The sequence below is a fragment of the Mandrillus leucophaeus genome, unplaced genomic scaffold (genome assembly GCF_000951045.1).
Source record: "Mandrillus leucophaeus isolate KB7577 unplaced genomic scaffold, Mleu.le_1.0 Scaffold38, whole genome shotgun sequence".
NCBI classification, from domain to species: Eukaryota; Metazoa; Chordata; class Mammalia; order Primates; family Cercopithecidae; genus Mandrillus; species Mandrillus leucophaeus.
In genome coordinates, this window is record NW_012104031.1 from 3,659,762 (window position 1) to 3,669,052 (window position 9,291).

The following is a 9,291-nucleotide window of genomic DNA, read 5'->3' on the forward strand; positions in this document are numbered from 1 at the left end:
CATGCCCGCCCGCGCTCCCGAAGGCTCACACACCCGGCTTCTTCTGGCTCAGCCGCTCGGCTCCCCGGGGAGGCCTGGGCTGTGCTGTTGGGGATGGGGTCGGGGCGAGGCGGTGTTTGTAGGGGAATGTCAGACGAAGAGACCTCCGAAGATTTCGTGCTCGTTTCCCCCGGCCCTCGGCCTCTGGGCGCTGAAAGGCAGTCACCCACCGCAGCCCTTGCAGCCCTGTCTACAGCGCCTCGGGCCTGGGGGCAGTGAGTGAGGGGTGGGTGTTGCTGAAACCATCCCCAACGGCTCCAACGTTCGCTGAGGAGAGCCCGGCCAACTCCTTCCCCCGTGGCCGGAACTGGGTGCGCTCGTACACCCCTGGTTTTTGCCCACCTTTCGGGAGGGTCTGAGTCCGAGTTGGCCTAAGCGGCGGTTGGACGGGCTGGGACCGTTGGGAAGGGGGTTTAACTGCCTTTCCTACTGTTTAAGAATCTTCTCCCCACTCTCTTCCCCCACCCCCACTCCTAAGTGGAGGAAGACCCCTTCCCACCCCTTTCTCCCTTAAGCTTGCTCTTTGTAATGCGATTTTGAGTTGTAGGGATTCTGTTTGTAATCCTTATGTTTTGGAAAGCTGTTTTCAGGGAGATCCCTGAAAATAAGGCTTCTTATCCTAACTCTTCCCTGCCCCAAATTAAAACATGGACACCTACTTTAGTTTTTCTTAAGCAAGTTTGAAAAGGGAGATGAACTATATGCTTCAGAAAATAACTAGCCAGCGAATATGAGGGAAATGTTTGAAAATAGATCCATTTCTTACAGCGAAGTGGGCAAGGTTGATTCTTGCTGCTTAAGGGAAGTACGTTTCTCTTAGTGCAAAGAGGCCTGCAGAAGTTATAACAGGGCTGGTTAGAGCCAAGGTTTTAATTCTTGAATAATAGGTCATGTTTCACACTGTAGTAATGTGGCTTTATGTCACATGCTAGAAGGGGTGAATATGAATATCGCACATTTGCATTAATGGGATTTTATTCAGAAATTGGGTAACTTGACTAAGTTGTTAGTAACCAAAATGTGGGGAGTCAGATTCCTGGGAGGTGTCCTCCATGTTGGTATTGTGGTATACCAGGGCTGGGGTAAATCCTTTATCTTGCTTTCTTGTTCTTTGCCTTTTAGAGGGCCCTTTTCCTGAAAAGATAGTGTTGCTCTGGTTAGGCTTGGCTACCCATTTCCTCATCTTGGCTAGAATATTAATGGTAATCTTTGCAAAATGTGTGATCGAATTGCCTTTTCCCCCCTCTGAATGTCAGACAGACATGATGGCCACCATTTTGTATTGAGAGTACTACATAGTACAGCCTGAGGAAAGGGGTTAAAGAGGCACCAATAATCTACAAATACAACCAGTGCTGTTTTGGAGACCTCCTTTGTGTGGAGGGGGCTTGCTTCCTCCTTTGTTTAACAAACTCCTATGCCAAATGGAAAGAGTTTGAGAGTATTTGTTGTTGATATAACCACAAAAAGGGAAATCTTTCCAGAAGTTGTAGCTCTTGAAGAGGGGTCTTGTTGGAACAAAGGCTTCTTAAGAGATGTAAACAGTCTTTGTTTTAGAAACTGTTTTGTTTTTAGGAAAGCTAACTGTGAACAAGTGGTTTCATATAGTTGATATGTAGCAACAAAAAAACACTTCAAGAGGTGTGAAATATTTTCCATGGTCATATATGTAATGTCTGTATTTCTGGATGATTTTTGTTCACTGAGTTTTTGGAGCACAAATGGTTATATTAGAAGGGGAACTGGGACTATTGATATTTTACTTGTTAGAAGGTAAGGAGAAGTATAAAACATCTCTGTCTCCTTTTGTTCTTACCTTTGTATCTTTACCAATGGTACTTAATATAGCTTCAGTTTATAGCTGCTTTCTCAGTGAGACTCCCAAAACTGCTTGGCTTCTGAAAACCTTAGAGTGCTTATATTATTTTGTATATGGCAGCTTAGGGGTTCTCAGAAATTTGAAAATATACTAAGATAAATGTGAGAAAACGTAATTAAGTCAAGAAGATTATACTTCAATTCTGAGTTTGAAGTTTAACAGACACCTTTGTTTCAAATTATATCAACTACATTGGATAACCAGCTTTGTTTTCTGGGCCAAGACCTTAAATTTACAATTAATACGGTTTCTGGTTTTGTCACCTTTAAAATGCAAATTTTAATTTCCTCCTTGATACTGTACTTAGATGTCTAAGGACAAATCATATTTTTCCATATCACTTTGTGGTATTTGGAGATTAATAATTTTAAGGGTGTAACTATTAGGCAGAAAAATAGTTGGCTGTTCAGTAAATACTTTTTTGTCTCCCAAATTTTGATAGGAATATAGTTATGGCTTTAGTAACTTATTTTCTTGCTTTCAGATGTCATGTCTCACATTTGGCCATAGATAGATTCCACAAGTTTCTTTTCTTTTTCTTTTTCGTTTTTTTGAGACGGAGTTTTGCTCTTGTTGCCCAGGCCTGATGTGCAATGGTGCGATCTCGGCTCACTGTAACTTTTCCCTCCCGGGTTCAAATGATTCTCTTGCCTCAGCCTTCGTGAGTAACTGGGATTACAGGCATGTACCACCACGCCCAGCTAATTTTATATGTTTAGTAGAGACAGGGTTTCTCCATGTTAGTCAGGCTGGTCTTGAACTCCTGACCTCAGGTGATCCACCCGCCTTGGTCTCCCAAAGTGCTGGGATTACAGGTGTGAGTCACCGTGCCCGGCCTAGATTCCACAAATTTCTTCTTTGTGTCCAGAGAAGGTTTAAATCAAACCCAAGGGCACAAGAGACAAAATTTTTTTCAGCTTTAACTCCTTGTGGTTACTAGTTTGATTCCTTCATCTTTATAGCCAAGTGTAAAACTGCCCTTAAATGTTTTAATACAGTCAGCATCTTTTTTTTTGAAACGGAGTCTTGCTCTGTGGCGCAGGCTGGAGTGCAGTGGCGCTATCTCGTCTCACTGCAAGCTCCGCCTCCCGGGTTCACGCCATTCTCCTGCCTCAGCCTCCCGAGGAGCTGGGACTACAGGCAGCCGCCACTACGCCCGGCTAATTTTTTGTATTAGTAGAGACGGGGTTTCACCGTGTTAGCCAGGATGGTCCCCATCTCCTGACCTCGTGATCCACCCGCCTTGGCCTCCCAAAGTGCTGGGATTACAGGCGTGAGCCACCGCGCCCGGCCACAGTCAGCATCTTTTATTGAGTGAACCTATTGGTTCCACTCCTAGAGAAGAGGGAGGAACTTACACACTTTGTATGGTAGAAGTGTTAATGATATGGAGCTCATTTACTCCCTTTCCAGCGTATCATTCTCCCTAATTTGGAGTTTGATTAACTTAGACCTAACCCTCTCTGGGTTTTCCCTATTTCTTTGGTGTCACGAAATCTTTCCCTACTTGTGGTATCTTTGGCTACTTTAAGCCTTCAACGTTTGGAGAAGAGGCTTATCAGTGGAAACATCCTTGAGCAAGGGAACAACTTGTAACTACTTAAAAAAAAAACCCTTTTATTGAAATATACCACAGAGTTCACCCATTTATGATGTGCAATTCAGTGGTTTTTGATATTTTCACAGAGTTGTACAACCATCACCACAATCAATTGTAGAACATTTTCATCGCCCTCAAAAGAAACCCTGAACTCACTTGTAACTACTTTTAAAGACAAATTTAGGACTATAATGCCCAGGATAAAAACTTGATAGGAGGTTGGATTAAGTCTTACAGTTCCAGGCCACAAATATCTACCTTTTTTTTTTTGAGATGGAGTTTTACTCCTGTCGCCCAGGCTGGAGTGCTGTGGCGCAACATCTGCCTCCTGGGTTCAAGCGGTTCTCCTGCCTCAGCCTCCTGAGAGCTAGGGTTATAGGCGTGCGCCACCACGCCCGGCTAATTTTGTATTTTTAGTAGAGATGGGGTTTCACCATGTTGGTCAGTCTGGTCTTGAATTCCTGACCTCAGTTGATCTACCCACCTTGGCCTCCCAAAGTGCTGGGATTACAGGAGTGAGCCACCGTACCCAGGCCACAAATGTCTACCTTAAAGCAAAAACAAACTTCATTTATTGTAGTTATTGAATGGGTGTTTAGCTAAATTTGACTTTGCCAGTGGTAAATTGGGCACATTAGTAACCACAAACATATCTACCCAGTTGTAATTCGTAGTGAACTAATAAACAAAACTTGTAGAATTTAAGAGTGTAATGTGAATGATATTGCAAATATGAGTCAGCTAAAGATTTGAGTCCCCACCCCCACTGGAAAAATTTCCTTCCCTTCCTATGATTATAGGGTATGGTTTTAAACATGCAATCTAAACTTTTAAAAGAGTGAAATGAGTAGAGAATTACCTTTGAAAAGCGTTAATATACTTCTCTATTAAAAGCCAGGGCTTGAAATCTCCCTTTTTTTAAAAAAAATCTAACTCTGTCACCCAGGCTGGCATGCAGTGTTGCAATCAGGGCTCACTGCAGCTTCCACTTCTTGGGCTCAAGTGCTCCTCCCTCCTCAGCCTCTAATAAATTGTAGGAATGGGGTTTCTCAGTATGTTGCCCAGGCTTATCTTGAACTCCTGGCTTCAAGCAGTTCTCCCGCTTTGGTCTCCCAAAGTGCTGGGATTACAGGCCTGAGCCAGTGCACCTGGCCTGAATTATTTTGTTGAGACACTGATAAGAAAAGTTAAAAGAAAATTATTAATCCTTAATTTTATTCTTTCTCTGTTTCTAGGGTAATTTTCTTTATGACCTGTTGGCCTAGACTTAGAGTATTGGAGTATGTCAGGTTGATAGATTAGTGAAAAATGTGTTTATTGGTTTACATTTATAAGTGGGTAGAAATCAGCCAGTGGAGGAATTTTCTCTTAGGTAAAAAAATACGGGGTTGAGCGTAGTGGCTCATGTCTGTAATCCCATCACTTTTGGGAGGCCAAGATGGGCATATTGCTTGAGGTCAGGAGTTTGAGATCAGCCTGGCCAACATAGCAAAACTCTGTCTCTACTAAAAATACAAAAATTAGCTGGGCATGGTGGTGGGGGCCTGCAATCTCAGCTACTCGGGTGGCTGAGGCAGGAGAATCGCTTGAACCTGGGAGTCAGAGGTTCCAGTGAGCTGAGATCACTCCATTGCACTCCAACCTGGGCGACAGGCTCAAAAAAGAAAACAAACAAAAAAAAAACCCAAAACAACAACAAAAAAAGGTGTAAACTATTCGATTTAAAAAAATCGAACCCTGTTTAAATACTGTAATGGGACCTTTTCGTAGACTTTTGTAACCTTTCATTGTTGCCTTAATTGAACCCCATTAAGGTTGGCTATAGAAAAGAATAAGGGAAAGCGCATGCTCCTAAAATGAATGTGCTAATTAGGTCTCTGGTGTTCAGGGTTTTTGAAGTCTTATGCGTATACTTCTTTCCAAATGTCATCTATAGGTTTGAAAAACTGCTAACCTAGGAGTACCTTGCTTTCATCCTTGGACAGTCCTCTCAGCTTCATTTGTGTTGAGATTGCTGTGCAATTTTTTTTTTCCTCTAAGAGAATTAGGTGTTCTCTAATATAGCTATTATAGTACAGATTATTGCCAGCCTCAAAAAAAAAAGAGAAAAAGATGGAATGGAGGTTGGGAACTGGAGGGCTACACATTCTCAAATTTAAGTTTGGGTCTCTTGAAGGGGACTCAACAGAGGCATACCGACAAGTTCCTTTGGGGTGAGTGGGTGGGTGAGTTAATACCTTGGGAAAGCCATATTCTTGGGCTGCTGCCATTAACTTTTGATTATTTAAAGTTTGAGATACTAATAACTGGATTTATAAAATCCAGATTGTGAGAAACTTGTTTTAGACATAAGAATTGTATGCAATTGAGAAGTATTTCTTAAATATTTCTACTGCTGTGTCCTTGCATGGGATTAAAGAGGGAAATTAAATGAAAATTTAATTTTAAATAAAAATTAAATGAAAAATTAAATTGTATACCTCCACAAATTCGTCCAGAAATGTTTCTTTTTCTATTATTATTAGATGAATTCTTTGGTGAATTTGCTTTTTACAACCAAGTTTATAAACCAGATTAATGAAGAAAAGATATCTCTGGGACAGTGAGGCATTTCGGTTCCATAATTGTAGGATGTTTGGAACAAAGATGCAGAATTTGACTGAATGCATTCTTTTAAGTCCTCTTCCCCACACCATGATTTAAGACACTCAAACCTTTAACTGTAGACCATCCTTCTTAAAGCACCATCAGCATATATCTTTATACATGGCCTTAGAGTCATCCCATGTGTGCTACTGCTTCTTTTTTTAAAGCATTTAAGCTTTCTTTCGGATATAAAAACTAATCATTTTGTTCTGCTAGACCCATCACTTACAGGGAGTAAATTAAAACATTTTATTATGAAAAATGTCGAGAATACACGAAAGTGTAAAGAATAGTTACTTTAGCTATTTTCCTGGATAGAAGAGCCGAAAGTGGAGTAGCAGCATTGGAGTTGAAAGAATACTAGGGATCTTCATTTGTAAAGAACAGCTTGGCTTAGCTTTTGTCCTATTCAGGTTATAAGTGACATTTCGGCAATTAGGAGTGAGCTTTGTAGCCTTTAGTCAGTGATGGTCATTTTGTCCAATTAGGTTGGGGATAGTGTTTCTCAGTTTTAGTCAATGGCTTTGTTGCTTTGTTACACGTTTGTTGGGACATGTCAAGTAACTTGACCAGCTGCAGGTCTGTTGGCACATGGAGGTATGGGAGTTGGTTGGTGGGTGGAGGTTGTCTCTGCTAACATCACTTCATTCTTTATCTGTTCATTTTCATATTGGCCAGACTTTATCTCAACTTTTCCTTTCTTGGGAAGGGGCCTTCTGGTCAGAGTGGGTATTTTGCCTGACAAAACAGAGTTGACATCAGTAGTAACGAGGAAATAGAATGACGTTCTAGCCAGGCATGGTGGCTTTCACTTGTAATCCCAGCACTTTGGGAGGCTCCAGGCAGGAGGATCACTTGAGATCAGGAGTTTGAGATCAGCCTGGGAAGCACGGTGAGACTCTATCTCTACAAAAGACAAAAAATTAACTGGGAATGGTGCCATGCACCTGTAGTCCCAGCTACTCAGGAGGCTGAGGTGGGAGGATGGCTTGAACTCAGAAGTTCCGGGTTGTGGTGAGCCCTGATCATGCCGCCTGCACTCCAGCCTGGGCAACGGAGCAAGACTTTGTTTCAAAAACAAACAAAACAAAATGGCTGGACGCGGTGGCTCACGCCTGTAATCTCAGCACTTTGGGAGACTGAGGTGGGCGGATCATGAGGTCAAGAGATTGAGACCATCCTGGCCAACATGGTGAAACGCTGTCTCTACTAAAAGTACAAAAATTATCTGGGCGTAGTGGTACGCGCCTGTAGTCCTAAGTTACTTGGGAGGCTGAGGCAGGAGAATCACTTGAACCCAGGAGGTGGAGGATGCAGTGAGTCAATATCGCGCCACTGCACTCCAGCTTGGTGACAGAGCGAGACTCCGTCTCAAAAAACAAAAACAAAACAAAAGTCCCTTTCTGGAAAAGACGTTTTAGGGAAATGAGAATTTGAAGAGTCTAATGAATTTCTTCTTAGATTATTAGGTTCAATTTAAAAATTAGGTCATTGGAAAATATTTTCTATTAATATCCCTTAAAATTTCTCCCTGCTTCCCTGAAATAATAACTTTATTTCTCAGATAGGAGATGCCACCAGGAAGAAGGTCACATAATGACCTTTTAGAACTTGTTGATTTCATTTCACATGGCAATCTCTTGTAACATGCTGTGAAATTTAACTATTATTTTGCAGGGATAAAAATGAGGTTTATCAAGGGGACTGTGTGTATATATATATTTGTCATAGTTTTTTCTTTTTTTTAAATTACTTTTTTTTTTTTTTTTTGAGATGGAGTTTCGCACTTGTCTCCCAGTGTGGAGTGCAGTGTGGCGTGATCTCATTGCAACCTCTGCCTCCCAGATTCAAGTAATTCTCCTGCTTCAGCCTCCCTAGTGGCTGGGATTATAGGCATGTGCCACCACGCCTGGCTAATTTTGTATTTTTAGTAGAGACGAGGTTTCTCCATGTTGGTCAGGCTGGTCTCGAACTCCCGACCTCAGGTGATCCGCCCGCCTCGGCCTCCCAAAGTGCTGGGATTACAGGCATGAGCCACTATGCCTGGCTTAAAATTAGTTTTCATGGGAGAGGGGAGGGATTGCATTGGGAGTTATACCTGATGTAAATGACGAGTTGTTGGGTGCAGCACACCAACATGGCACAAGTATACATATGTAACAAACCTGCACGTTATGCACATGTACCCTACAACTTAAAGTATAATAATAAATAAATTAAAAAAAAAAAAAAAGCTTTAAAAAAAAAATTACTTTTCAAAAGCCAGTTCCTCTATTATGTAAAAGAGGACAGGAGGGATATTTTCTAGATTTAAAAAAATAGGTGGGTAGAGTCTTCAGTTTAGTTACATCATGACCGTGGACAAAGTCATTTTACTGCAACGTGTGCTTATCATCTGCTCTAAGGGGATCTGACACTGACCTAGGGCTGCTGTCCAGACTAATTAATTGATGGATTGCAAGGAGCTTAAATCCCAAAGCTTTATTTGCTTATTGCTAAGAAGAGTCTGGGGACAGATTTAGTGAGGCAAGAGTTAGTGCCAAATACACATCCCTCATTTTCCCATATAGTGAAGGGATTTCCCCTTACCCCCCCCCGGGGACAGAGTCTTGCTTTGTTGCCCAGGCTGGAGTGCAGTGGTGCATTCATAGCTCATTGCAGCCTTGACCTCATGGGCTCAAGCCGTCCTCTCACCGCAGCCTCCTGAATAGCTGGGACCACAGGTACATGCCACCACACCCAGAATTATTATTTTTAGGGACAGGGTCTTGCTATGTTGCCCAGGCTGGTTCGAACTCCTGGCCTTAAGCCATCCTCCCGCCTCAGCTTCCCAAAGTGCTGGGACTACAGGCATGAGCCACTGCACCTGGCTGTGAAGGGACTGTTTTCTTTTTTTCTTGTTTTGTTGCTCAAACTGTAATGCAGTGGCGCAATTACAGCTCCCCGCAGCCTCGAACTCCTGGGCTCAAGTGATCTCACTTCAGCCCTCCATTTAGTTGAGATTACAGGCACACACCACCATGCCTGGCTAATTTTTCAAATTTTTTTGTAGAGATGGTGTCTCACTATGTTAGCCAGGCTGGCCATGAAGGGATGTCTTAAAAGTGAAACTTGAAAAGGCACCCCC

General features: G+C 42.3%; 1 protein-coding gene and 1 pseudogene across 1 annotated transcript in view; one reads left to right on the forward strand and one right to left on the reverse strand.

The window, feature by feature from the left end:
- Positions 1–229: 229 nt before the first annotated feature.
- Positions 230–9,291, reverse strand: part of LOC105547149 — a 16,103-nt pseudogene continuing 7,041 nt past the window's right edge.
- Positions 308–9,291, forward strand: part of KDM5B (lysine (K)-specific demethylase 5B) — an 85,347-nt gene continuing 76,363 nt past the window's right edge. The window contains exon 1 of the mRNA XM_011990514.1: positions 308–350. The gene's annotated coding sequence lies outside the window, so the exon portion shown is untranslated. The remainder of the gene's footprint in view (positions 351–9,291) is intronic.